Raw genomic sequence first — 16,129 nt, 5'->3', positions numbered from 1 at the left:
GAGGCTATCATTATTCTGAATGTAATTCTCTCTTTTTTTCTAAAATATGATCAGTTTATAAAATAACATAAATACAAAATATATATTTTTGTAATAAATGGTGCATGTATGTTAATTTGTGCATGCTTTTCAGGTCCGCTATAATAATCTGTATGTTCCTAAATTGTTTTTTGATCTCAAGTAATTTATGCACCCTGATTTAGGAACTACCGTCAGGGGTACCCCATTCTTTACAATCGGATCCACAACTCCTGCAAAAATGTACAAAAAAACAAGTGCTCCCTCACCTGTTTTCAGTTTAGCCCCCAGGTGGTCCAGGTCCCAGGGGCATTGTTAATTATATGTGTATATTATATATAAAAGAGAAATTCTGCAGCAGGTACAGGCCACCAAGAGGAGCCTGCCCACTGGAGTGATAACTGCGAGCCAGACAGTGCACTTAACGACCATTCAGGGAAACAGAAAATAGATTAGGGCCTCATTAATCACGGATGTGGAAAACCAGGGGTTACAGTGTCACTGTGGGACAATTGTTTTTTGTACTTTTGTATAGCGCAAACTTGACCTAGTGGCATTGGAGAGCTTTATATGTTCACCAGATTACTTTACACATGTAACCTAATATGCACAGTTATAAAGTTGCTATTGGAATGCACATTATTTACAGAGCTTAGAAATGGAACACATGCAGGATGAAGCGCTAAACATATAAACGCGTCATTAGATATAATGTGAGTATGCATGAAAGCAGTGATACCAAAATATAATTTGTACATTTCCGAAGGGCCAGAGCAGAGAGCACGGCCAGGTAAGGGGTGCTATTGGAGGGCAGAGTCTGCTGGCAACATGGGTGAACCAGCAGCAAGGGTTCCAGTGCCAAAGTCATGGATAATGGCTGCGTTTGTGTGTGGCAAGAAGCATGCTAGTTCAGTTATTGTGTGATCCTCGCTGGAAACACTGGGAGCACCGCTCATTGCCTATGTATGGTCTCTGCTCAACTGCTGCCACCAAAGTGATCTTTGTCTTTGTGAAATGGTGGAGGACATCATGCTGGCATGACTCCTATGGAGCAGGGGTAACGGGGCTCCACAGAGCCGGGCCGGACACTTCTATCACTGTTGTCTCTTAGTCTGCATCGCCTATGACGTTTGTAATATGCACCTGTGTCTGTGTGTGGGGGTGTAATAAGTAGATGTCATCTGATAGATGGACGGGCTTCAAGATATCACGGACGGTCACAGAGTCTTAGTGCTGTGACGTACATCTATACACAGTAGTACAAAGCCACATTGCAGTGTGAGTGTTTGCTTGTGAGGACAAGCATGTGTAAATCAAGGTGAAGGGATGGCAGGGAGAGGAAGAAGCACAGCGAGGACGGAGAAATACAGAGTGAGATAGTGAGAGATAAATACAGCTATCCATAAAAAACGTCTAGACATGCTTCAATAACATCCCTGACAATGCTCTGCTTTGAAAAACTCACTTTTGCTGCCTTCCATTCCATATTTTAATATAAGTCTGAGCGGACCATTGTCATTATTGTACTGCGCTACGCTTTGTTATCAGTAGCACGGCTTGTTGATGCTGCCTTCGAGGGACAAGAAACTGCCCAATAATACCCACAGTGTCAGCACGGCTGGCCTGTGTGCCCTGTCATTTGACGGCAAAGTGCGTAAAAAACATAATAACAATAGATCTGTAAGGTGGCTCAGCGAGTTCAACAATCACATCTGAAAGATGTGGTGATCGCAGGATCAAGAGGTCAAATCTGGGCAAGATCATGTCTTTATTCCGTATGTCTGATTGGCTAAGATTAGCACCATTCAATTGGGTAATAGTAATACTTTCTTTAATTAAAGTGTCTAGAAACAACAGGCGTGCACTACGAAAAAGCACTTTATTGTGATAGCATTTGAAACAAAGAAAAACAAGACATCCAGCAAAGCAAGAGAATGATGAAAAAAACAATAAAACGGGTAAGAGTAGTAACAATGAATTGGGTAATAGTAATAATTTATTTAATCAAAGTGCCTAGAAATGACAGGCGTATAAAAAATCAATTTATTACAATACCCAATAGCATTTGAAACGAAGGAAAACAGGACAGCAAGCCAAGCAAGAGAGTGATAAAAAAGTTTAAAATGGGCATTTTGTGTTTTGACAGCATGATTGCAACCCAGAAGGCAAGATTGAATTATTTAATAATTACTGTTCTGGCACTGGGGATTGCTGACTCTTGGAAATGTGTATCTAGATAACATGAAACTTTAAAAAATCGCTTTACTGTTATTTGAGTATATGGGTTAGTGAGTGTGTGTGTGTGTGTGTGTGTGTGAGTGCCCGTATGGGCGAGTGACTACATGAGTGCCTTTCTCAAACTGGCTGGATGGTGCAATAACCTTACCTCCGTCCCTGCAATGATTCAGCACAACAAAGCCCTTTGCACTTTATTTTATTCTACACACTATACAAAGAGGCAAGGACAAGGTTTCTTATTCCAATCTTAAGAGAAACCCATCCCTGTAACCATCAGGAGGGCTTTAATCTCTTACGCTCCTTGTCCACTGAAGTCATTTGTACTGCAGTATTAAACTTTATTAGAATTGGACTTTTAATAAGGAAACGGTATTAAATGTAAATTAAATTGGTGTATTTTAGAATTTTTTATTTTACATGTACATTTTTAAGCATCTTTGTTTGTCTGATATACTTTTATGGTCCATTTGAACTGAAAAAAGTTATCTTGACTTGACTGCATGAGTGAGTGCGTATGTGAGTAGTAAATGTAATTGTAATTTATAACTTTATTCGATATACAATATCATGAAAGTATAAAAATATAAAAAAACATTTTAAAAGGGCAAAGTTCCACCCAGTAAAAGAAACGTTGCACAATATATACAAAGCTATAGTATGTAACATAGTCCATCCATGATGTGTGATACATACGTTTATAATACAAGTTGATCATATATTGGTTAGGCAGGTAAACAACGATATATCATAGAAAGATTAAATGTGCATCATTACAGTGTGACAATCTACAGTTCCACAGCCTGTACTTGGGTCATCCCGGAGAGTTTCATCCTCCTCAGCCAGGCACAACCAAGGTATTTGGCCAACAGACTTATTAAACTGGGGATCGAAGTCTCTGATGCTAGAATACGCAGCACTGCGCCATGGTCTCTGCAGCCCAGATTGAAACAGACGGGTTTCAACCATTTCCTCCTCGCCTGGCCATACGCTGGGCAGGCGAAGAGGGAATGGGCGACGGATTCCGTAGAGGAAGCACAGCCCGGACACCCCAAATCACTCCACCTCATGTGCCTCCAACCTGCTTAAAATTGTTCACTGGAAGGGTGCCAAACCGGAACTTCAGATACAAGGCCCTATCTTTCGGGGACTCAATAAGGTCCAAAAGGGATTCTAATTTGGGCACAGGCTTAGCGCTCAAAAAAGATTCTGTCAGGGTGCCACAATTCTCGTTTCTAGATGCGGCTACGCCCCCCCAATTCCAATATGCCTTTTTTACAACTACTTTGGGCGGCGGATCCTGACTCACCCACGCTTCTCCCAAACCGATGTCCCCCATATGTTAGTAGTTGTATGAGTATATAAATGGGTAAGTGAGTAGTTGTGTGGATGTGTGGATGTGTGTGTGGGAGTATGTTGTATGAGGTTATGAGTGGTTCCGTGGATGATGTCATCAGTGATATCATCATTGATGTCACTGACTGTATCATTAGTGGTGTTATATGTGAGGTCATAAGCAGTGCATTGAGGGGCATAGATAATAGTTAGCTCATGTAACTATAACTGCTGAATGTCAATGGTTTTCTATGAGTGAAATTTGAGCCTAACTGTAAAGTACCTGTAACCTTTGTTTTTTTCAGTGAATTTCTATGTTTTTATAAATTCTGTTTCCTAACTATAATGTCCCTGTAACCTTTGATTTTATCAGTGAATTTCTACGTTTTTTTTAAATGTTGTTTCCTAACTACAACATTCCTGTAACCTTTGTTTTTTTAGTGAATTTGTATTTCCTAAAGTTAACCTGTAAGCTTTGTGTGTGATCATGTGAGTAAAGCATTAGTGTCTCAGTAGATACGTGAGTGAGTGTGTTAGTGTCTCAATGGATGTGTGAGTGGGTGTATAAGTGTCTGTGTGTGTCTGGGAGTGGTTGCATAAGTGTCGCACTGGTTATGTGTGTGTGTGTGTGGGTACATGAGTGTCTGAGTGGGTCTGTGAGTGGGTGAATGAGTATCTATGTGGGTGTTTGAGTAGGTGCATGAGTGCCTTAGTGAGTGTTTCAGTGAGTCTGTGAGTGGGTATGAGAGTGCTTGAATGGGTTTGTGAGTGCCTCCATGAGTCAATCTGCGAGTAAGTGCATGAGTGTCTGAGTGGGTCTGTGAGTGGGTGCATAAGTCTTACAGTGGGTCTCTGAGTGGGTGCATGAGTGATTGAGTGGTTCTGTGAGAAGGTGTACATGTTTGAGTGAGAGTATAAATGGGTGTATGAATGTCTGAATGGGTCTGTTAGTGGGTGCATGGGTGCCTCAGCGAGTGTCTGAGTTGGTCGGTGAGTGGATATGTGAGTGGGTGTGTGAGTAGGTATATCAGTCTCTAAGTGGGTCTGTCAGTGGGTGTGACAGTACCTTAGTGTGAGTCTGTTTCTAAGTGTTTGTGTGTATGTCAGTAGCTGTATAAGAGACTCAGCCTTAAAGGAAATACACCTGCGCTTTTATCTAACTAGATTCCACAGTTTTGCAAAAAATATCTACCCAAGTGGAGTATTTTCTACTGGTTAATTACTAAGTGCTACCTCCTTGGGTAAATGTCCAGTTAATATTCTGCACTACTGCTGAGTAATTGAGCATGAGGAACCGTCACCAGTGACCTTGTGTGCGTTTTGGCAGTTTGATTGTTCCTGGTGCATCTTTATCCAGAAATATGTGATAACATGAGTCCTCCTATAGAAAAGACAGCGAGACTACAAAGAAATCTCTACCAAACAAGGGTCTTTCCTCTTAACTATATGAAGTAAGTGCTTCTTTGTTTGGTGGAGTTGTCCTCATATCGCTCAGCATCAAGAAGTCCTCGTCAAAATCAGTGGGAAACACACTGGGGAGAGGGCATTTGTAAAGCTGTCCATCATCCTGGCAAAAGGCAAAAAGACCTTTGCTACTAAGGTGGGCGGGGCCAAACGGACAAAGCTTCCAAGTGATTTGCACATTTCCGTACTCATAGTAATTTAAAGGGAGAATCATGGACTCTGCTCTCACCAGGAAAACAAAGAACCCACTCATTACAGTCACAGACAGATTGTGCTCCAATACATCAATGATGCATTCACCTCAATAAAGCTGCTCAGATAATTTTTCAATATGGAATTGCTGAAAAAAGACATTTGCTTTGCCAGGAGTTAGAATAATTTGTTCTTTACAGACGAGAAGCTTCAATGGGGGCACATGCTATGTTTTTATTTGTGTGTGCCTCTTGTTGTCGTTTAATTTCGGTGAAATGAACACTAAGGTCAAATCAGCCTGCCTAATCTTCAATTTAGAGGGGCCAATTTCGGCCCCGGGACCCAATTCCCTGGAGCCTGGCCAACACTTAATGGGGGAGGGGAGCCGGCATTGCTGTTGCATACTGTGAACTGCTGGAAATACAGCTCACTGCGTGCAAGACCAATAGTTTCACCACTTTCCCTGCCTCCATGTCTGTGGGCAGGGAAAAAGATGAAAACTCCTCTTCCAGCAAGCGGAAGCTGCTTGAAATGCAGCTCCTGGAAAGTGAGAGCAATAGTTTCATCTTTTTCCCTGCCCACATGTCTATGGGCAGGGAAAGAGATGAAAACTCCAATTCCAGTAAGCTGGAGCGGTTTGACAGCTCACTCTTGCTGGAAGCAGAATATTTGCCCTGACTTGACGGGAGCTTTCAAAGTTCTCACCAAATCAGCACAAATAGCTATGTCCCAGGGGTGAGCACCCCAAGACATAGCAGGATCCAGCCCTGGGGGGTTGGTGGTCCCCAGGGACATTAATGGCTCCAGGAGGGAGGCCATGCGGCCCCCCTCCTTCTCTGTGCATGGGCCAGCCCTGGGGAGGTGATGGTCCCTGGTGCCATATATGGCCCGGAAGGAGGGCCACAAGGCCCCCTTCCCAGTATTGTATATTTTATATGCCCTGGGGAGGTGGTGGTCCCCAGGTCTTGGGGGATCCCCATCAAACCCACAAATTGTTTTATTTTTTGGCCTGGGGAGGTGGTGGTTCCTGCGACTCCAAAAGTCTCAGGAGAGGGGCCCTATGCTCCTCCTCCCTTAAAAAAAAATGCCCCCATGACATGGCCCACCCGGGGGCTCATTTCAAAACAAGCACGGGAGCCCATGTTTGATTTTTTTAAATTCATGGTGAAATACATGAATATTTGCAAATTGCTCTGCAAATTTAAAATAAAAGCTTTATTGCCCTGCTGGGGTCCCTCTGGGACCCAACGGCCAGTGCTAGGGGGTTAGGGTATTTGTACCCTGCTCCCTTAATTTTTGTGTGGTTTTTTGGGTACTCGGCTGAAGCTGGATGGCTGCCAAACTTCCTGGTTGAAGTGTTGGCAGCCAATCAGAGCTCTACAGCTCTCTGAATGAGCTTACTATTATTAGCAAAAACTTCACGGTTGTAGATATACAAATTTGGATTTAATTTAATTTCTTCCAAACTACTGAATGAATTTACACCGAATTACCTGAAAGTGCAATCTGAAGACCAAAAGCTACCTTTCTGCCACATTTGGTGTAATTCTGTCCGGCAGTTCAGGCTGCAGGCCTGTCTAAAGACTTTATGGGAAATACCATGGGAAACACACTTTTTTTACCCCCCTTCTTCTTCGCCCCTGCTTGATGGTTCACCCGGAACTTTACCCACACAATTAGAGTTACCGGTGCACTTTCTTTGGAAAAATTTGTGACAATTCATCAAATGATGCCAAAGTTATAGGCAACGATTCAGAAAAGGGGGTGGTGATGAACAGAGTGTCTGAATTAAGCAGACCACTCTTACCCAGTCCAAAGATCAGGGCTTGATCCATCACCGTTATTTATCTCACTGCCCCATCCCAGCTCAGAACCTGGCTATATGCAAATTAGTCTGTCCCTGGCCCAGTGCATCATGGGAACAGGGCAGACCAAACTACCAAGCCAATTCTTCACCAGAAAGGAGACAAGCTACCGGGGACCGGTTTCTGGCATTTCAGCCTCTTCGGCCCGGCTTGCTTGAATCCTGATGGAGCAGTGAGAAAGGGACTCATGTCTGAGTATACCCTGCCACACCTATAGTGGCCAAAAACGATTCAGAAAAGGGGGTGGTGATGAACAGAGTGTCTGAATTAAGCAGACCACTCTTACCCAGTCCAAAGATCAGGGCTTGATCCATCACCGTTATTTATCTCACTGCCCCATCCCAGCTCAGAACCTGGCTATATGCAAATTAGTCTGTCCCTGGCCCAGTGCATCATGGGAACAGGGCAGACCAAACTACCAAGCCAATTCTTCACCAGAAAGGAGACAAGCTACCGGGGACCGGTTTCTGGCATTTCAGCCTCTTCGGCCCGGCTTGCTTGAATCCTGATGGAGCAGTGAGAAAGGGACTCATGTCTGAGTATACCCTGCCACACCTATAGTGGCCAAAAACGATTCAGAAAAGGGGGTGGTGATGAACAGAGTGTCTGAATTAAGCAGACCATTCTTACCCAGTCCAAAGATCAGGGCTTGATCCATCACCGTTATTTATCTCACTGCCCCATCCCAGCTCAGAACCTGGCTATATGCAAATTAGTCTGTCCCTGGCCCAGTGCATCATGGGAACAGGGCAGACCAAACTACCAAGCCAATTCTTCACCAGAAAGGAGACAAGCTACCGGGGACCGGTTTCTGGCATTTCAGCCTCTTCGGCCCGGCTTGCTTGAATCCTGATGGAGCAGTGAGAAAGGGACTCATGTCTGAGTATACCCTGCCACACCTATAGTGGCCAAAAACGATTCAGAAAAGGGGGTGGTGATGAACAGAGTGTCTGAATTAAGCAGACCACTCTTACCCAGTCCAAAGATCAGGGCTTGATCCATCACCGTTATTTATCTCACTGCCCCATCCCAGCTCAGAACCTGGCTATATGCAAATTAGTCTGTCCCTGGCCCAGTGCATCATGGGAACAGGGCAGACCAAACTACCAAGCCAATTCTTCACCAGAAAGGAGACAAGCTACCGGGGACCGGTCTCTGGCATTTCAGCCTCTTCGGCCCGGCTTGCTTGAATCCTGATGGAGCAGTGAGAAAGGGACTCATGTCTGAGTATACCCTGCCACACCTATAGTGGCCAAAAACGATTCAGAAAAGGGGGTGGTGATGAACAGAGTGTCTGAATTAAGCAGACCACTCTTACCCAGTCCAAAGATCAGGGCTTGATCCATCACCGTTATTTATCTCACTGCCCCATCCCAGCTCAGAACCTGGCTATATGCAAATTAGTCTGTCCCTGGCCCAATGCATCATGGGAACAGGGCAGACCAAACTACCAAGCCAATTCTTCACCAGAAAGGAGACAAGCTACCGGGGACCGGTTTCTGGCATTTCAGCCTCTTCGGCCCGGCTTGCTTGAATCCTGATGGAGCAGTGAGAAAGGGACTCATGTCTGAGTATACCCTGCCACACCTATAGTGGCCAAAAACGATTCAGAAAAGGGGGTGGTGATGAACAGAGTGTCTGAATTAAGCAGACCACTCTTACCCAGTCCAAAGATCAGGGCTTGATCCATCACCGTTATTTATCTCACTACCCCATCCCAGCTCAGAACCTGGCTATATGCAAATTAGTCTGTCCCTGGCCCAGTGCATCATGGGAACAGGGCAGACCAAACTACCAAGCCAATTCTTCACCAGAAAGGAGACAAGCTACCGGGGACCGGTTTCTGGCATTTCAGCCTCTTCGGCCCGGCTTGCTTGAATCCTGATGGAGCAGTGAGAAAGGGACTCATGTCTGAGTATACCCTGCCACACCTATAGTGGCCAAAAACGATTCAGAAAAGGGGGTGGTGATGAACAGAGTGTCTGAATTAAGCAGACCACTCTTACCCAGTCCAAAGATCAGGGCTTGATCCATCACCGTTATTTATCTCACTGCCCCATCCCAGCTCAGAACCTGGCTATATGCAAATTAGTCTGTCCCTGGCCCAGTGCATCATGGGAACAGGGCAGACCAAACTACCAAGCCAATTCTTCACCAGAAAGGAGACAAGCTACCGGGGACCGGTTTCTGGCATTTCAGCCTCTTCGGCCCGGCTTGCTTGAATCCTGATGGAGCAGTGAGAAAGGGACTCATGTCTGAGTATACCCTGCCACACCTATAGTGGCCAAAAACGATTCAGAAAAGGGGGTGGTGATGAACAGAGTGTCTGAATTAAGCAGACCACTCTTACCCAGTCCAAAGATCAGGGCTTGATCCATCACCGTTATTTATCTCACTGCCCCATCCCAGCTCAGAACCTGGCTATATGCAAATTAGTCTGTCCCTGGCCCAGTGCATCATGGGAACAGGGCAGACCAAACTACCAAGCCAATTCTTCACCAGAAAGGAGACAAGCTACCGGGGACCGGTTTCTGGCATTTCAGCCTCTTCGGCCCGGCTTGCTTGAATCCTGATGGAGCAGTGAGAAAGGGACTCATGTCTGAGTATACCCTGCCACACCTATAGTGGCCAAAAACGATTCAGAAAAGGGGGTGGTGATGAACAGAGTGTCTGAATTAAGCAGACCACTCTTACCCAGTCCAAAGATCAGGGCTTGATCCATCACCGTTATTTATCTCACTGCCCCATCCCAGCTCAGAACCTGGCTATATGCAAATTAGTCTGTCCCTGGCCCAGTGCATCATGGGAACAGGGCAGACCAAACTACCAAGCCAATTCTTCACCAGAAAGGAGACAAGCTACCGGGGACCGGTTTCTGGCATTTCAGCCTCTTCGGCCCGGCTTGCTTGAATCCTGATGGAGCAGTGAGAAAGGGACTCATGTCTGAGTATACCCTGCCACACCTATAGTGGCCAAAAACGATTCAGAAAAGGGGGTGGTGATGAACAGAGTGTCTGAATTAAGCAGACCACTCTTACCCAGTCCAAAGATCAGGGCTTGATCCATCACCGTTATTTATCTCACTGCCCCATCCCAGCTCAGAACCTGGCTATATGCAAATTAGTCTGTCCCTGGCCCAGTGCATCATGGGAACAGGGCAGACCAAACTACCAAGCCAATTCTTCACCAGAAAGGAGACAAGCTACCGGGGACCGGTTTCTGGCATTTCAGCCTCTTCGGCCCGGCTTGCTTGAATCCTGATGGAGCAGTGAGAAAGGGACTCATGTCTGAGTATACCCTGCCACACCTATAGTGGCCAAAAACGATTCAGAAAAGGGGGTGGTGATGAACAGAGTGTCTGAATTAAGCAGACCACTCTTACCCAGTCCAAAGATCAGGGCTTGATCCATCACCGTTATTTATCTCACTGCCCCATCCCAGCTCAGAACCTGGCTATATGCAAATTAGTCTGTCCCTGGCCCAGTGCATCATGGGAACAGGGCAGACCAAACTACCAAGCCAATTCTTCACCAGAAAGGAGACAAGCTACCGGGGACCGGTTTCTGGCATTTCAGCCTCTTCGGCCCGGCTTGCTTGAATCCTGATGGAGCAGTGAGAAAGGGACTCATGTCTGAGTATACCCTGCCACACCTATAGTGGCCAAAAACGATTCAGAAAAGGGGGTGGTGATGAACAGAGTGTCTGAATTAAGCAGACCACTCTTACCCAGTCCAAAGATCAGGGCTTGATCCATCACCGTTATTTATCTCACTGCCCCATCCCAGCTCAGAACCTGGCTATATGCAAATTAGTCTGTCCCTGGCCCAGTGCATCATGGGAACAGGGCAGACCAAACTACCAAGCCAATTCTTCACCAGAAAGGAGACAAGCTACCGGGGACCGGTTACTGGCATTTCAGCCTCTTCGGCCCGGCTTGCTTGAATCCTGATGGAGCAGTGAGAAAGGGACTCATGTCTGAGTATACCCTGCCACACCTATAGTGGCCAAAAACGATTCAGAAAAGGGGGTGGTGATGAACAGAGTGTCTGAATTAAGCAGACCACTCTTACCCAGTCCAAAGATCAGGGCTTGATCCATCACCGTTATTTATCTCACTGCCCCATCCCAGCTCAGAACCTGGCTATATGCAAATTAGTCTGTCCCTGGCCCAGTGCATCATGGGAACAGGGCAGACCAAACTACCAAGCCAATTCTTCACCAGAAAGGAGACAAGCTACCGGGGACCGGTTACTGGCATTTCAGCCTCTTCGGCCCGGCTTGCTTGAATCCTGATGGAGCAGTGAGAAAGGGACTCATGTCTGAGTCCAGGTTCTGAAACTGGGATGGTGCAATGAGCTAAAAAACGGTGTTGGATCTAGCCCTGATCTCTTGACTGGGTGAGAGTATTCTGCTTAATTCAGAGACTCTGTCCATCACCACCCCTTGTTGTAAATAATTTTGTCCACCCTAAGCGTGGAAGGGTATACTCAGATGTGAGTCCCTTGCTCATTGCACCATCAGGATTCAAGCAAGCCGGGCCGAAGACGGCTGAAATGCCGGAGACCGGTCCCCGGAGGCTTGTTTCCTTCCCAGTGTAAGAATTGGCTTTTGTAGTCTGGTCTGCCCTGTTCCCATGATGCACTGGGCCAGGGACAGACTAATTTGCATACAGCCAGGTTCTGAAACTGGGATGGTGCAATGAGCTAAAAAACGGTGTTGGATCTAGCCCTGATCTCTTGACTGGGTGAGAGTATTCTGCTTAATTCAGAGACTCTGTCCATCACCACCCCTTGTTGTAAATAATTTTGTCCACCCTAAGCGTGGAAGGGTATACTCAGATGTGAGTCCCTTGCTCATTGCACCATCAGGATTCAAGCAAGCCGGGCCGAAGACGGCTGAAATGCCGGAGACCGGTCCCCGGAGGCTTGTTTCCTTCCCAGTGTAATAATTGGCTTTTGTAGTCTGGTCTGCCCTGTTCCCATGATGCACTGGGCCAGGGACAGACTAATTTGCATACAGCCAGGTTCTGAAACTGGGATGGTGCAATGAGCTAAAAAACGGTGTTGGATCTAGCCCTGATCTCTTGACTGGGTGAGAGTATTCTGCTTAATTCAGAGACTCTGTCCATCACCACCCCTTGTTGTAAATAATTTTGTCCACCCTAAGCGTGGAAGGGTATACTCAGATGTGAGTCCCTTGCTCATTGCACCATCAGGATTCAAGCAAGCCGGGCCGAAGACGGCTGAAATGCCGGAGACCGGTCCCCGGAGGCTTGTTTCCTTCCCAGTGTAAGAATTGGCTTTTGTAGTCTGGTCTGCCCTGTTCCCATGATGCACTGGGCCAGGGACAGACTAATTTGCATACAGCCAGGTTCTGAAACTGGGATGGTGCAATGAGCTAAAAAACGGTGTTGGATCTAGCCCTGATCTCTTGACTGGGTGAGAGTATTCTGCTTAATTCAGAGACTCTGTCCATCACCACCCCTTGTTGTAAATAATTTTGTCCACCCTAAGCGTGGAAGGGTATACTCAGATGTGAGTCCCTTGCTCATTGCACCATCAGGATTCAAGCAAGCCGGTCCGAAGACGGCTGAAATGCCGGAGACCGGTCCCCGGAGGCTTGTTTCCTTCCCAGTGTAAGAATTGGCTTTTGTAGTCTGGTCTGCCCTGTTCCCATGATGCACTGGGCCAGGGACAGACTAATTTGCATACAGCCAGGTTCTGAAACTGGGATGGTGCAATGAGCTAAAAAACGGTGTTGGATCTAGCCCTGATCTCTTGACTGGGTGAGAGTATTCTGCTTAATTCAGAGACTCTGTCCATCACCACCCCTTGTTGTAAATAAAGTTATAGGCAAGTCAAAAAAAGTTTTTCCTATGGAAACATGATCATCACTATAAAAACATACTGGCCTCTGCCAGCCGCACCTTGGTCACGGGTCGAGGGACCGTTTGCAGATTTACAATACATATAGTGTAAAATTCATACGAATAGAAATAGGACTACTTGTCTCTATGCTCAGTTTTTTGCCAGACATTTTATAATGGTGTTTTCTATATTGCTCTCAACAGTTTTGCGATGTTAATAAAGATCCTTTAGGTATCTGGCTGCGTCAAGCTGGAATAAACTTCCTGTGGCGCTGCGTCTAGAACCATCAGAACTTATCTTCAGAGCCAAGTTAAAAACATTATTATTTACCCGGTAACAGGTTTCCGCCTAGTACTTCTCCCACAGCACTCGCTCCTTAGCGCGGGGACACGCCGCTGTGCGTCACCAAGCGCTTTATAAAACCCCCTATTATTATTATTATTATTAAAGTTTTACAAAAGAAAAGAAACATATTGTGCATCATTTATAGATGGTAGTATTATGGTATACTAATGAATGCATTCGGTTTCAGCGGAAATACTGCCATACTGTGATCGTGATACAAGCGGAAAATATTAATGCTCACATTGGTAATGTATGTGATAATTACACATTCAGCCAACATATATCCAAATATAAACAACAAACCAAGCTTGATGTTCATATGGAAAATTATAGGTCCCAATATTGTGTCCCAGTGTGCTTATGACACTTAACATTCCATTTTCGTTATGTTCCAATCATTATATTAAATAGTGACATATTCATCCTAATCATAATTGGCTCAAATGAAAATGTCCAATAATAGTTCACAATTCTGCCCCAGTGGGCTTATTTCAAAAGACAATGCAATACATGATATTCCACTGTATAATTCCTGCTTTGATCACACCAAAATGTTCTCTTAATAACTTTAATTGCACGGTGTCTTCGCAATTAATTTATTTGCCTTTTCTTCAACATGAGTTGCCGACAATTTTGTCTCCAACAAAAATTGAAAATTGAAAAAGTGCCATCATTATGTATTAAAAGTGAATTTCAAAACAAACATAGCTTTGACTTATAAATGTATATACATAACAGAATATTTAAACAGAGTTACTCTTCATCAGATTAACCTAAATGCACCCACATCTCTTCATCCTTATTCAGCTCCCTCGGATGTTTGTGTCATACTTAATAATCAATTTAGACGGATGTATGACGGTACAACGCGTGCTTTCACAACGCGTACCGTTACCACGCAGGTTTTACAACGCAAGTCGATACAACGACTTGCGTTTGGGGGCGCTGGATAGTGAATAGTTTAATTTACTATTCCAACTCCCGTCCCCGTGGATAGTAGGGAAGGTGTTGGATAGTAAATTAAACTATTAACTATCCTACAGCGCCCTCCAGTGCAAGTCGTTGTAACGACTTGCGTTGTAAAACCTGCAAGGTAATGGTACCGGTTTGTGAAAGTTTCGTTGTAAAGGATGTTTCCCATTTAGACTCTAGACATCTGAGTTCCTTCACTCTATTTCCTTCACGTTCAGATTTGGGGATTCTATCCAGCGCATAATATGCCTAACCTGCCTAACTTTTGCCACATATCTGCTGTTTGGATCCTCGACTGCGTGCCATGACTGTGAAACAAACACATCTACGCGGTTTATCAATTTTTGAGACTCTGCGTGCCACTACTGTGACATGTGGTACAAAAGGGGGAGATGATGGACATGTGACATGCACACATCTACAAGTAAAAAAATAAATAAATAAATAATATTTGTTTTTCTTTTGGATGCCATTATTCAACACAATGAATTGGTAAACTTTGGAAACTTCGAGGGAACTACTTCTGTTTGTTGATGCTGGCTGTGGTGAGCCTTTCCAATACCTCGGTGACAGGCACACCTTAATTCATAAACCAACACAGTCTTATTGTTAAACTTTTTGTGTTGCTGGCTTCACGATAGGGCTTGTCTGTACCCCGGTGACAGGCACAGCGTTGTTCATATTTTGTGACAAGACTTTTCCATCACTTATCACCAGTATTTCTTCATTACTGTGCTACATTTGTGACACAATTTAAAGTTACACTTGAGATCTGTAAGGTCATTGTTTGACATATTGTTTTCTCCTCAGGTTTATTCCTTTTTGTTTACTCATTTACATAATTTTTTTTCTTTCTATTTCTTCTTCTTGTTTCTTCATTCTCAGGAGAGTTTCTCACACACTTAGCAGTCATGCAGAATGTGACAGCTCCTTCCTTCTTTTTGACAGAACCGGGAGAACCTGCAATTAAATGGAAAAAGTGGAAGAGGGTTTTTGAGCGGTATGCTAAAGTTTGTGGGGTAAGCCTTAGTGTTGAGAGAAGGACTTCACTTCTTTTACATTGCCTTGGCTCCGAAGGGCAAGATGTTTTCGATCATTTGCCTGAGCTTACTGATGCAGAGAGCAGAATCTCAATGAATTTGAAATCTGTATAAAAAAACTAGTCAAGCATTATTTACCAAAAGTAAGTTCTATACTTGAAAGGTACCAATTTGTCAAGAGACTTCAAAATGATGGTAAATCTGTGGAGATGTATGTCACCCAACTCAGAAAACTCGCCTCTTCTTGTAAATTTGATCAGTTGCTTGATGAGAGGATTAGAGATCAATTTATGTTAGTGTGTAGTATTGAAACATTTTGTGAGGAACTCTAACTAAGGGATGAACCATCTTTAGATTAAGTGTTACAAGTGGCAAAAAGAATCAAACATTCTTTAAAGTGTGTTGACACTTTGAAAAAAGATGTACAAGCTTCTGTACAAGTTGTCAAAGAAGGGGTTAAGCCTGTATTTAAAAGCGAGAACACGGTTAAACCTAAAAGTAAGCTATTTGTTCCCAAATGTTTCAGGTGTGACAAAGTTGGGTATTTTGCCAATGATAAAAAGTGTCCTGCTTTGAAGGTAATTTGTACCAAGTGCAGGAAAAAGGAGCATTTTTCTAGTGTGTGTAAGAGCAAGTTGTCTGGATCTAATGTTAAGTCCATTGAAACTGATGTTCAAGAGGAAGACTTTGTGTTGACAAATTGTTGTTCAGATTGATTCTAATTTTGAACAAAATGCTTCTTATGAACAAAAATCTTGTCCTCCAGACACAATACAAGTAGAAGGTGAATGTGCAA

This window comes from Lissotriton helveticus, chromosome 8, assembly GCF_964261635.1.
Source record: "Lissotriton helveticus chromosome 8, aLisHel1.1, whole genome shotgun sequence".
NCBI lineage: Eukaryota > Metazoa > Chordata > Amphibia > Caudata > Salamandridae > Lissotriton > Lissotriton helveticus.
Note: the sequence above shows the minus strand (reverse complement) of the source record.